Genomic DNA, 14382 nt, shown 5'->3' on the forward strand with positions numbered 1-14382 from the left:
GGGGGTGTATTTGTTTTGGATATCTGGGTTTTTTTTTATGATAGTACGTGCCATTGCAGCAGCACTTGAATCTGTCAAATTTGTAGTAAAACTTACGTTGCTTTCTTTTTCAGTATAACTCAACTTATGATTTCTACTTAGATAAATTTGTCAGCAAGAACTAAAATTTAAAAATATTTATATTATTGTTTTGACGAATTATTACTTGTAGTTATACTTAGGATATCTACATAAACGAGAGCGCCAAACAACAATCGTACTGAATTATTTTTGATGGTATTCGTTGGTATCAATTGTCATCTTTCCGGAAAGACAGAAATAACTAGTATAACTAGCTATTTGTTCTAACTAGTATAACGAGCTATTTGTTCTAACTAGTATAACTAGCTATTTGTTCTAACTAGTATAACTAGCTATTTGTTCTAACTAGTATAACTAGCTATTTGTTCTAACTAGTATAACTAGCTATTTGTAACTAGTATAACTAGCTATTTGTTATAACTAGTATAACTAGCTATTTGTTCTAACTAGTATAACTAGCTATTTGTTCCATACAAAAAATACATAAAATTATGTTACTCAAGTAAGTGGTGAAACAAAAACCGATAGGGATGAGACATCCGGATTAATGTTCCGGCACACTACATAATCGGAGCTCCGAAGCAGAACTCCGAAGCAGGGCTCCGGAGCAGGTCCGAAGCAGGCTGCCGTAAGGTAGCCGTCTCTCTGGGTTGTCGACATATTTGTTTCGGGTAACAGTCAAACTGTAACTGCCGTATGTTTGTTCCAACCCACCCCCACAAACTATTCAAAGTATCCTCCTTTTAACTAGAGTAGAATATAAATCGATTCTTTAGATGATGTCTTTCTGTTATTATTTGTGTTAGTCTACTCCCTCAGTACCCATTATCAATATACTTTGTTTTTCCTGACAAGCTTGCTTGCCAAACCTCGACTTGTAATTGAATAAAACTTACAATCATTTGACTTTGAAGATTGTGGTAAACAGACCGGGTAATTATTGCCCAAGTTGAGCCTTCACTACTTGGCTTACTACACTTATAGAAATCACCCCTGGGGTTACACCTAGTACTTTCACTGCATGGTTTATTATTAACTACGCCTCCCTCTCCTTGTTTTCTATTATATATCATACCTATATATCCAGTGGACAGGACCCTGCATTAAGGACAGGTGGACACACCAAAATCGATGATTTCCCCCAAGTAAGCATTTAGCAATCTCGGCCTAGGTCAGTTGGAGGATCGCAAGAATATGCGAGACGATTGTTACTGGTTTTTGCAGATTTATCTGCAGGGTCACGATCGTGCATAAAACCACAATCCCAGAGCCCCATCGTTTACCCCTTTCTGCAATACTGCCTGACCCCACCGTGACCTTTCAATACCCCCTCCCCACCCCATCACCTTTAATATTAAGTGGTTCTTATTTAACATGGCCAGACACTTTATAATTTCACCGGCGATACGGTTGTTGAAGACGACTGGACAAGTCTGATAGGTTGAGATGAGCTGTGGACAGATGAAGTACAGGTCCAGGTCTGATTCCCGACCCGGACAATAGTTACATCCCACACCTTGGGGTGAAAGGGGGGGGGGGTGACCTAAATGTGGGTGCAACTTTAATGATATGACACAGGGTTTAGCCCAACCTTGATACGTGCAAATCCACAAGAGTCATAAAACCGAGTGAGACGTAAATCTACCCAAAATGCTCAAACAATATATAGTATGGTAAACAATCATGTTTTAATGTTAAGGAGGAGTCACCCTATTGTTAAGATCGACTTCCTTTACGTCTTGTTTTCGAATCTACTATTTTTTTAAAAGTTAGCCTTGGATCTTCCAGTAGGGAATGAATGTTCTAGTGTAGTTGGAGGTGGGTGACTGGGTATACCTATAACATCCGAGTAGTTTCAACTACTGGTAGTGTAGTGTAGTGTAGTTCTAGTGTAGTTGGAGGTGGGTGACTGGGTATACCTATAACATCCGAGTAGTTTCAACTACTGGTAGTGTAGTGTAGTGTAGTTCTAGTGTAGTTGGAGGTGGGTGACTGGGTATACCTATAACATCCGAGTAGTTTCAACTACTGGTAGTGTAGTGTAGTGTAGTTCTAGTGTAGTTGGAGGTGGGTGACTGGGTATACCTATAACATCCGAGTAGTTTCAACTACTGGTAGTGTAGTGTAGTGTAGTTCTAGTGTAGTTGGAGGTGGGTGACTGGGTATACCTATAACATCCGAGTAGTTTCAACTACTGGTAGTGTAGTGTAGTGTAGTTCTAGTGTAGTTGGAGGTGGGTGACTGGGTATACCTATAACATCCGAGTAGTTTCAACTACTGGTAGTGTAGTGTAGTGTAGTTCTAGTGTAGTTGGAGGTTGGTGACTGGGTATACCTATAACATCCGAGTAGTTTCAACTACCGGGATACGAAGAGGAGGCTAGTAATTATACCGTGTTTAAAAACGTATGTTCTGCTTTTGTGAAGTAGTTTTTGTTTGAGCTTTGTTCCTTATATCAGCTTCGCGCGTTGTTGCATCGTGATGCACTTTAACACCAATCTGACCGGCACCTCAAATCATTCAATCTAAAGACTGCGTCAAGATTCGACAAAGTGTCAGTCCAAAATGACTACCTTACACTCAACCTGTAACCCCAATCCCCCATCCCACTTATAACACCTGTCCATTCAATTGATCGGTTGACCAAATGCTACCCCTCTTCTTGCTAAAGGGAAACATGTAAACTAACCGCAGGGGAAGGAGGACAGTAACTAATTGAGTAAGGTGAAAGTATGCTGCATGAACACCGTCGATATTAAGAGTGTCACTGTTTACATTGTTTTATAGAATATCATGCGTTCGCGTTGCATTAAACTTCATTTTTGTAAACTGTACGCAAATGCAACAACGATTCAGAAGAATTTAAATAAATGATTATTGACAAAACAAACCTTAAAAACACTCATAATAAATTTGTCTGATTGTGGTTACACTTAATTATTGTACTCAGGTTGTTACAGATAATACATTTTTAACAGCAACATAAAAAACAATTGGCAAAACATTGAAAAGAGTGTGATTTGAACCTGCGACATCCAGATTACGTTTGTCAATAATATCGGAATGCAAGTCAGAAGCCATTCAACCTGTATCTGACTACGTGTGTTGTTATGTCGCCTTATAGAGAAAGACTTTGGTATTGTCTTAATGTCAGACCATTACATATTTTGTTGCATTCATGCCATAGTTCCTTTTTGGTTAAATGCAAAATCTGATTATATAGACTTTTCCAGACTCGAAATTTCAGGCCTTAAACCGTTTGTTTTATATTTTTGTAAACAAATAAATTATTATTGATTAATTTTACTTTTGATAAGAGTGGAAAGTTGAGCAAACTGCTCTCTCGGTTTCTTATAAATGAATAATATTTAAGGGAGTGTGCCTACTTCCCTTCAATGCTTTACACTGTCCAGAGGCCCCCAATCATACAAAGTTCCTATTTAGCACGTTCGTTAACACCTCAATCTGTGCTACATCTCACTCCAACATCCCGCTGCTTTATTTCTATTTCCGAATCTGCTGAAAATCCAAATATAAATTGTGACATTTCAACAACAAACAAAACAAGAGTTCCTTATAAGATTTCATGCAACAGGACTTCAATTTCATCGAAATCTCTTTTGATGCATAAGGGAAACCTTTCTGAACGGATCACTCAAGGCATAGTTTCCGAAGAACTGACAAAATACGACTACTCATTGCGTAAGGCTGTGAAGGGGCCTTACGTCGCGGAACACGGGGTGGTGGATCGCAGTGGGACCCGAGCCCACGGGCCCCAGTAACCAGTCCCAAACAACGCTCATCACTTCTGTATGCTTCATTGGTTGCAGAAATCTATATTTCCGACGGGTAGCCCGAAGCACCGAAGAGGGAAACCTTCCCGACCCACCCGCGTCCAGAATCCCCCAGGGGTTGTGTGTTGTCTGGACCGGGGCATTGCCCGCTCAGTTCACCCAAGCTGATGAGAACGGTTACAAACGCTTTAAGTTTGTCTACAAACACCTGTCTACTATAAGTATGAAGCAAATTTCTGGCTAATTGAAGTCCTTTAATATGTCGGGGGAAAAAACACACATCGGACACTTGTGAGTGATGTAACAAATGGAATGAAAATAGCAATGTTGTCTTTGGGGGTGATTTCAAATATTTTCAAATTGTACCTTCGAGCTCGAATACACTTATATATAAAAGAAAGTCATTTGGTGTACGCTCATTCACAAAGAAGAAAGCACGCAATGAATGGAAATCAAATCTATGGATTTTTTTCAGCTCAATTAACCAAAAGTATTCACCCAGACAAGTGTCAAAGGTCATGTAGGATTATGTTGACCGAATACAGAAAGAATTCCGCGTCTGTTGCAGGTTTGGGTTCAACGAACGTTAGGCAAACTTTTGACTTTGCAAAAAAAAAAAAACTTTTTTAAATAGCTCCAAATAAAAAAAGCAAAATAATGTTGGTGCTTATCACCATTAATTTGCTTGTTTTTATTGAAAAGGTTTGGTTATTATTATCCAATTAATAAAATAACTGCGGCTGCTTTCTGAGAGTGTGCATGTTTTGTTTTACTAATTTCTTCGGACTCACATAACGAATAAAACAAAAACTCAAAGATGTGTTACTTTATGTAAATATCGCGGTTGATCACACAAAACATGAACACTAACCATTTTGTAACATCTACAAATCCTGTATAAAACATTAACAAATGTGGTTGTGATTTGCAAAGTACAAATCTGATCCTGTTGTAAATTTTAATTCATTTGAAATGCCGTTATTAAATTGAAAACATATTTAAAGTTTTGTTTTCAACCAAATTTTCACATGAGAACATTATTTTACAATAAACCAGACAGCACGTAAATGCAGTTTTGCTGTTTAACGCATATCTGTATTCATAGCGAAAATTAATGCCAGAATGTGAGAAGAACTAATGTTTATAGTTATTGTTTGTTTTGTACACCTTATCCATAATTTATCTAACTCAAACGGTTAAGGACTGACCAGTTCATGACCGAAGTCCGTAGACATGTTTCCTCAGACGTCTTTAACGGAAGATAGGGCGGTATCTCACGGCCGAGTAATTTATCCATCAACGGTTAGCTGTTGCTGACCAGAGGGCCGGTCGGAGGCGCTGATATAACCACGCCCAAAGTTTACATTTGCCTATCTAGCTTCTGAACTTTAAGATCGTACGCGAATACAGAGGTGATTCATTAACATGTAAATCAACACAACCAACCATTAGATGCCATGATGTGTCAATAACAACTTTGACAGAAAGTTATTTTCATAATCTTACAGAAATAATATTCCAAAGAATTGTTCGTGTTTTGTCGTTTAGGGATCGTGTACCAGTCATTAAATGTGTTTTATACATTATATCACTTTTAAAATTTTGTACTATGTTTTTTCTTTTTTCGTCATAAAAAAGTGTAGAAAGTGAACATATGCTTACATCAAAAATATATATTGAACACATGCTGATGCGGTATCTTGTCTTTCTTGCACTTAAATCAATAACAACCGAGGCTGAAAACTTAGAAAGGGTAGTCTGGCCCCTTTCATACTTTGGGGAACTAGTAGGAATACAACTTGAACAAGTTGGGTATACAGGGAACACAACCATCATGGCGGCTGTGCGAACAGTTGCCAACTTTTCTGAGTAAAAGCAAAACATTAAGAGTGCAATGAATTCAGGTTAAGCTTTAAACTTTTATCGATTGGGAACTGAATCTGCTTTTAAATGTCCACTCTAAGCATATTGAATAATGTTGAAGGCAACTTAAATTTATTAGAACTGTTTTCACTGTGTAAACCTTAAAAAACGATTACAAGATTTGGGTCTCCTTTAAGAAATTAAATTCTGTCAACTAGTTGATAAAATGTACGTGGTGCAAAACATGGAGTATCATCGTTTGATGTGGACAATTCCAAATCATTTCAAGTTAAATTCAAATCTAGGTCTTGCAATGTACAAACAAAATGTTAACAATCACCTGAAGAGTTTCATCTAAAACAAACGACGTCCATACTAATTCCATTTCTGGAAACATAAAGGGAAAATGTTGGCTGACGGATCTTTCCAAAAGGAAAAGGTTGCCTGACGGATCCTTCAAAAGGGAAAAGGTTGGCTGACGGATCTTTCAAATGGGAAAAAGTTGGTTGACGGATCTTTCAAAAGGGAAAAGGTTAGCTGACGGATCTTTCAAAAGGAAAATGGTTGGCTGACGGATCATTCAAAAGGAAAAAGGTTGGCTGACGGATCTTTCAAAAGGGAAAAGGTTGGCTGACGGATCTTCCAAAAGGGAAAAGGTTGGCCAACAGATCTTTCTAAAGGGAAATGGTTGGCTGACGGATCATTCAAAAGGGAAAAGGTTGGCTGAAGGAAAGGTTGATTAGATTAGATTAGACTAGGTTAGATTAGATTTTTATTCGTCATGCCCAGCATGAAAATCACTTTTTCGATTTGCACATAAAATACAGGTTGGTTGACGGATCTTTCTAAAGGGAAAAGGTTGGCTGACGGGTCTTTCTAAATGGAAAAGGTTGGCTGACGGATCTTTCAAACGGGAAAGGTTGGCTGACGGATCTTTCAAAAGGGAGAAGGTTGGCTGACGGATCATTCAAAAGGAAAAAGGTTGGCTGACGTGTCTTTCTAAATGGAAAAGGTTGGCTGACGGATCTTTCAAATGGGAAAGGTTGGCTGACGGATCTTTCAAAAGGGAAGAAGGTTGGCTGACGGATCTTTCAAAAGGGAAAAGGTTGGTTGACGGATCTTTCAAAAGGGAAAAGGTTGGCTGACGGATCTTTCAAAAGGGAAAAGGTTGGCTGATGGATCTTTCAAAAGGGAGAAGGTTGGCTGACGGATCTTTCAAAAGGGAAAAGGTTGGCTGACGGATCTTTCAAAAGGGAAAAGGTTGGCTGGTGGATCATTCAAAAGGGAAAAGGTTGGCTGACGGATCATTCAAAAGGGAAAAAGTTGGCTGACGGATCTTTCAAAAGGGAAAAGGTTGGCTGACGGATCATTCAAATGGGAAAGGTTGGCTGACGGATCTTTCAAAAGGGAAAAGGTTGGTTGACGGATCTTTCAAAAGGGAAAAGGTTGGCTGACGGATATTTCAAAAGGGAAAAGGTTGGTTGACGGATCTTTCAAAAGGGAAGAAGGTTGGCTGACGGATCTTTCAAAAGGGAAAAGGTTGGTTGACGGATCTTTCAAAAGGGAAAAGGTTGGCTGACGGATCTTTCAAAAGGGAAAAGGTTGGCTGATGGATCTTTCAAAAGGGAGAAGGTTGGCTGACGGATCTTTCAAAAGGGAAAAGGTTGGCTGACGGATCTTTCAAAAGGGAAAAGGTTGGCTGGTGGATCATTCAAAAGGGAAAAGGTTGGCTGACGGATCATTCAAAAGGGAAAAAGTTGGCTGACGGATCTTTCAAAAGGGAAAAGGTTGGCTGACGGATCATTCAAATGGGAAAGGTTGGCTGACGGATCTTTCAAAAGGGAAAAGGTTGGTTGACGGATCTTTCAAAAGGGAAAAGGTTGGCTGACGGATATTTCAAAAGGGAAAAGGTTGGTTGACGGATCTTTCAAAAGGGAAAAGGTTGGTTGACGGATCTTTCAAAAGGGAAAAGGTTGGCTGACGGATCTTTCAAAAGGGAAAAGGTTGGCTGACGGATCTTTCAAAAGGGAAAAGGTTGGCTGGTGGATCATTCAAAAGGGAAAAGGTTGGCTGACGGATCATTCTAAAGGGAAAAGGTTGGTTGACGGATCTTTCTAAAGGGAAAAGGTTGGCTGAAGGAAAGGTTGGTTAGATTAGATTAGATTAGATAAGATTAGATTAGATTAGATTAGATTTTTATTCGTCATGCCCAGCATGAAAACCACTTTTTCGATTTGCACATAAAATACAGGTTAATTGACGGATCTTTCTAAAGGGAAAGGGTTGGTTGACGGATTTTTCTTAAAGGGTCTATGTAACTTCTGTGGGACAAAAAACACAATGTCCACAGATTTACACTAAACTTACACAGTTCGAAGATAATGATAGTAGAAAGCTTCCCTGAAAATATTACGTGCTGAGGTGCTGTAGTTTTTGGGAAACGAGTAAAACACTGTCATGAAAAAAATTTTCGTCTCATGAGACGAACATTATTTAAATCATTTAAAAACGTATTTTCATGACATTGTTTTACTCATTTCTCAAAAACTACAGCACCTCAGTAAGTAATATTTGAAGGGAAGCTTTCCACTATCATTATCTTCAAACCCTGTAAGTTTAATATAAATCTATGGACATTTTGAAAAGGTACCCGAATCCTTTAAGGGAAAAGGTTGGCTGACGGATATTTTAAACTTAGGAAAGGTTGGCTGACGGATCGTTCTAAAGGAAAAAGGTTGGCTGGCGGATCTTTCTGAAGGTAAAAAGTTGGTTGACGGATCTTTCAAATGGAAAAGGTTGGCTGACGGATCTCTCAAACGGGAAAGGTAGGCTGACGGATCTTTCTAAAGGTGGATGGTTGGCTGACTGATCTTTCTAAAGGGAAAAGGTTGGCTGACGGATCTTTAAAAAGGGAAAAAGTTGGTTGACGGATCTTTCAAAAGGGAAAAGTGTGGCTTACGGATCTTTCAAAAGGGAAAAAGTTGGTTGACGGATCTTTCAAAAGAGAAAAGGTTGGCTGACGGGTCTTTCTAAATGGAAAAGGTTGGCTGACGGATCTTTACGAAAGGAAAAGGATGGCTGGCGGATCTTTCTGAAGGAAAAAGGTTGAACGACGGATCTTTCAAAAGGGAAAAAGTTAGCTGACGGGTCTTTCTGAATGGAAAAGGTTGGCTGACGGATCTTTCTAAAAGGGAAAAGGTTGGCTGACGGATTTTTATGAAGGGGAAAGGTTGGCTGACGGATCTTTATGAAGGGAAAAGGTTGGCTGACGGACCTTTTTGAAGGGAAAAATTGGGCTGACGGATCTTTATAATGGGAAAAGGTTGGCTGACGGATCTTTACCAAAGGAAAAGGTTGGCTGACGGATTTTTCTGAAGGAAAAAGGTTGAATGACGGATCTTTCAAAAGGGAAAAAGTTATCTGACGGGTCTTTCTAAATGGAAAAGGTTGGCTGGCGGATCTTTCTAACAGGGAAAAGGTTGGCTGACGGATCATTCAAAAGGGAAAAGGTTGGCTGACGTAACTTTCAAAAGGGAAAAGGTTGGCCGGCGGATCTTTCAAAAGGGAAAAGGTTGAATGACGGATCTTTAAAAAAGGAAAAGGTTGAATGACGGATCTTTCAAAGAGAAAGGTTGGCTGACGGATCTTTCAAAAGGGAAAATGTTGGTTGACGGATATTTCTGAAGGGAAAAGTCAGATCTTTTTATATGGAAATAGTTAATGACGGTTTTTTCTACGGGAAAAGGTTGGTTGACGAACCAAGTAAACACATTTAACCTTGTAAATATTTCCACCATTGAACTAAGAGTTATACTTTTTTTAGTTCGAAGTTTTGGCTTTTATATTTGAAACTGTGTTTTGCACTAACCATTGGGGGATAATGCTGTTATAACTTAAGTGCCATCATAAAAGCTTTAAATTCAAATTATAATAAACAAATTTCCAATGTAAATATTGGTGTGTGTTAAAACACAGCTTACGATCACAAGAATTTTACATTCAGCAGTTGGCAACTAATTGATTTCAATATTCTTTATTGTTATTATACCCAGACGTATACGAGAGAAAAGAGAAACGTCCCACGAACAATGATTCATTATCAAGCCTGGCACTTCCGAGTCTAGGCTGTCATTCATTCTGTCCCTCGTATACATGTTTGTGACCACCTTGATAGAAGGCTAGTACCCCCCCCCGTCACTCGCTCCTTGCTTTCACCGTCTATTCAGTTACTACTTCTACGTCCCACCCTCTCTCTATCGCTCCCTCTCTTTCTAACAAGCCATCATCACCCCCCTACAACCTCGGTCCAGCGGTACGAGCTGTCAACTCAACCCCTCCAAGGAACGTTTCCTCTTGATGCAGCCACAACGACTATTTATAACATGGGCACACACATGACTTATATAATGATTCATCTAAGGTTTGCAGATTAATATTTGGCTACCGTTTATAAAGAAACACATTCACCTAACCCGAGTGGAAGATACTGAATTTCAGTTACAGCAGTAACTAAAAAGTGTTATTAAAACTGACTAGTTTGATTAAATTGACCGATATCTCAACTGAGTTTAATTTTCGAGTGCGATTTGCAAGACTGAACCAGAATTTCAAACACGGCAATAACTAGAACGTTCCTAAAAATGATTTTCTTTTATAGGTCTTATTTATGAGTGCGGTTTGAGATACCATGATAATTTGCTAATTCAGTCATGAGCAGAGCTACCAACTGTGAGAAGATGGCCCTACTGGATATTGTTATGCCTAAAAAAGGGTTGCTAAAAGTTTAGCCGTTTGATTAAACGTTTAACAAAACCAAACGTATTTTTTTCTGAACCCCGATAAATTATTTAATAACTTTTGTGGTTTACATATTATTATTAATGTTTTACTTGTTTAAGTTTAAAAATTTTATCCGAGTACAAGCACATATATTTTCAAATACTGTTTTACTTGAACAACATGCTTAATAACTGGCCCGATTCAACTTGACACTTTATTGTCTAGTTAATAGATTTATCATAATGCTCGACAATTGTTCCATCCAACTAACCGTAGTAGAGGACAATAAATCTCAAAAAACGGCTCTCCAACTAGAAACAGTTGATTCAACTTTGATAGTTTGAGCATAATATCAGATTCAACTTTAATGTGCTTATTAATGATGTGTGGTTTGACAGATTAATACTTGCAAGTTTGCTTATACATAAACATAACCCTTTGACCTGAGTACAAGAAACACAACCCATGTATACAGTTCTATAAAATAAACATTGCTAAAAGATTGCTTTGAATAAACCGTTTCTCGTCAACAAGTGTTAATCAATTAATAACTAGACACTTTCCCAATAGTCATACTAATTGCGTTGTAGATACAATGTTTCTTCCGTTTACAACAATAATGTTAATTGTATTTACAACTACGATTATTCAAGTAAATATACAAATGTTTATGTCAATAAGTGTTTTTATTTGTCATTTGTAAGTGATATTATTGTTTTGGCAAAAGGAACACAAATAGGGGGACACATTCTAACAACTCGTGGTAGTAAAATTTCACATGATTAGGATGAGATTTGGTTTAAGTTTATAACATTTTGGGTTAAAACTAATATATATAAAATATGAAAAACAACAACAGAAACGTTAACTACACAACATCGATTCATTTGTTTATCGTTACCAACCACGAAAGATTGGTGGTTGTTAACTGCTTTTAACAATTACACAAGTTCCGGCTGACAAGGATATAGTTTGTTGACGTTTGATTTCCAATTGTCTATGGAACGGATAGCAACCGATATATGCAATGAACATTTTATTGATTTGCAAAAATGTTGCAGAAGTAAGTGTTATTTTAACACCATATGGTGTTTCTTTTGGTTCTCTCTTCGGCATTTATGTGACCAACACCCTTGGTGTATATTTTGACACCTAGTTTTGCAGTGAACACATGAAGACGTGCTGGCTTTTAAAGTAGCAAGTAGCCAAAGGTTTGCCTGGTTTGATTTAGCAGTCGTTTCCGTCCGTAAATATCTATCACCAGCTTTGTAAAGCCCTTAAATCCCACTAAAGAAAACAAAATATCAGATATACGAAAAATAAAATCGTTTTAAACTAAATCAATTGAACGCCTGTACTGTGCTATAATTATAGGAATATTGGAAAGTTAGGAATAGTTTGTATAAGAGACAATATTATGTGACTTGTCTTTGAGTATTGTGGCGAAGCTGCCCACCTATCGAGACTTTGATTAGTACTGATGTCAATAAGTCCGTGATATTACAATAAGACACTTCATACATGGTATGACGTTCTTCTTACTAAGCTCTTGAGGATGTAAGGATGCAACACCAATCCCTTCTCTTGTATTCTCAGTTACATCTAGACCCACTCATCTATCTATCCCTAAACCACCACACCCTAGACGAGCAATTCTCAATCAGAGTACCATGAATCTAGACTGTATGTTTGTTCCCCATATCTCATGTCATACCTACATCCCAAAGGAGGCGTCCCATATACACCACTAGTGTGCCTAGATTTTAGTTGTCACTTGACCCTGATACTGAAGGAAAATCCATTGCGATGATAAAACGGGACTCAGTAAGGTTGGTGTAGTGACTGTGTGTGGTTGAGGAGACCAACTTGCTATTCTCATGTGAGTTATAAAGTATGGTTTAAACTAACTAAGATATCTAGCTCGGACGTGCCTGTCTGTATGGACGTTCAAGCAACCAACCTGCGGGGTGCGTTCAATTCAAACCCCTTAAGGGGTTGACATACTGTGAAGCTGACATCCAAACGACCAACTATCGAATTGTCAAAGAAGCTATTGGGTTATCATTAGATCTTGGCCCTGTGAGTCTATACACCGTGTGGTTAAGTCATCAGACCAGGGGTGTCGTGGTATCATGGTAGTATGGTCACCTAGTGTTTTCCCAAACCTTATCCATCGGTGTATATGAGTACTGAATCTTTTAGTAGACAAACTAATATGCGCTAGTTGAGCGCGCAGGCTTACTACACCATTGATTGAATAGGGATTACTTCAACCTAATAACATACGCAGTGTCTGTGTCTCCCTCTTTCCTCCTGTCCGTGTTTTCCCTAGTTCTAGAGACCGCCTCAGTTCGTCTCTAGCCGGGCGTGTTTTAACTGCCTTGTACATCGCGCGTGTGCGGCTGGATTGCCTAAACGCATCGTAGTCGTCACTCCCTATACACACAGCGACTGAATCTCTTGACCGACAGATAGCGACTCCGGCATTGACTAGCGGGTATATCCCTCACGATACACCGGCGGTACCGTCGAAATCATCACTATTTTAACCAGGTAGGTTCACCTCAACTGGCTCTCCTAATTAAGACATACTGACAAGGAGATTATTAATCATGTTATTTTGGTGTTTTGTTTACGGATTTATGTTTTCTTTTCTTGTTGTGTTTCCCCCTTCTATTGTAATGCGGTTGGTCTTGTTATAAGGATCCCAGCAGTCGGTCAGTGTTACTGTATTGAGATCAAGCAATCATGCATAGGTGTGACATTGGCCCTAATCGCTAAACCAAAACATTGATCGCTTTCAATTGCAATTGACCTTCAAATGTTCTATTCTTCAAACTGACTAATGAGGGTTTGTTCCAGTTGTTACGGGTGAGCTCATGTTTTCGTAGAAATTCAACATATCGATGGACAATAATATACAAAACCATTTTGGCATTTGACTTTTAACCTGTTTGGTTTTGGTGAACTGAATAATATCAACTGACTCCAAATATTGTGTTGGATATGACTTAATTAAAGAGCCACTTGGAGACTACTCCTTAATGAGATATTCTTGTTTTCCCATGTGTATGTTTCATGCTTGTAGTTTGGCCAAGTGTAGGCGGGTTGCTGTGGAGTACCAGCGCTCTTCGCACTGGCCGTATCGACGCGTCGTCTTGCTTGACTAACAACTCCCCATCGGACGCGTCAATTTCACCAAGTCTGGTTACACCGTCGCCGGTTCAGTTTCTCTTCAAAATATCAGCTTTCTTCTCCTTAGACGAGAGTTGTGTCTCCTTTTACCGAGTTTTCGTCTTCTTCGCATCTTTAAGGAGCCACATCTCATGACCGACATGTCGTTTCTAGCTTTGGATTCCAACAGTTGGCAGGTAGGTTCAATTCATATTTATTTATTTATTAAATCAAATTTGGAAGACTTATGAGTATCATTATGTGATTATGGATAGACCACCAGTAATAATATCATATTTGAGGTTATTTATGAAACGTTTATTGGTAATTTTGTCCTTGAAATTTGGTTCGATGTACAAATCGTCGGATACATCATTATATGAAAAGTTCATCATGGCCGAACCTTAACTTTTTGTTATCACATTCAACTATAACTCCTGAAACAATCAGCAGAATGCAACACTAATGGGAGTGTTTAATTAATTTTAAACCCCAGAAAATGTTCCCTATGAAATTGAAATCAGCGTTCATGTTCTGTTATGATTACGGGGTTTTCCATGCTGGAGTTTTAAACCACATCCTAAATGGATTTACAGCCAATCGTTGGCAAACGATGAACACACAAAGTGGGTCAACTAATTACCCTTCTGTTCAAACTTCACAATAGCCCAGTTGGATGGTTCCTGGGTGT

General features: G+C 38.7%; 1 long non-coding RNA gene across 2 annotated transcripts in view; it reads left to right on the top strand.

The window, feature by feature from the left end:
• Positions 1-13915, top strand: part of LOC117304647 — a 28219-nt gene extending 14304 nt beyond the window's left edge. Inside the window, exons 1-3 of one of the 2 annotated variants that reach the window (XR_004520610.1) lie at positions 12246-12396; positions 12850-13070; positions 13606-13915. This is a non-coding gene — a long non-coding RNA (uncharacterized LOC117304647). Of the gene's footprint in view, positions 1-12245; positions 12397-12849; positions 13071-13605 lie in introns of those variants that run through there. The other variant, XR_004520611.1, reaches the window with a different exon arrangement.
• The last annotated feature ends 467 nt before the right edge of the window (positions 13916-14382 follow it).

This window comes from Asterias rubens, chromosome 21 (assembly GCF_902459465.1).
Source record: "Asterias rubens chromosome 21, eAstRub1.3, whole genome shotgun sequence".
Classification (NCBI taxonomy): Eukaryota; Metazoa; Echinodermata; class Asteroidea; order Forcipulatida; family Asteriidae; genus Asterias; species Asterias rubens.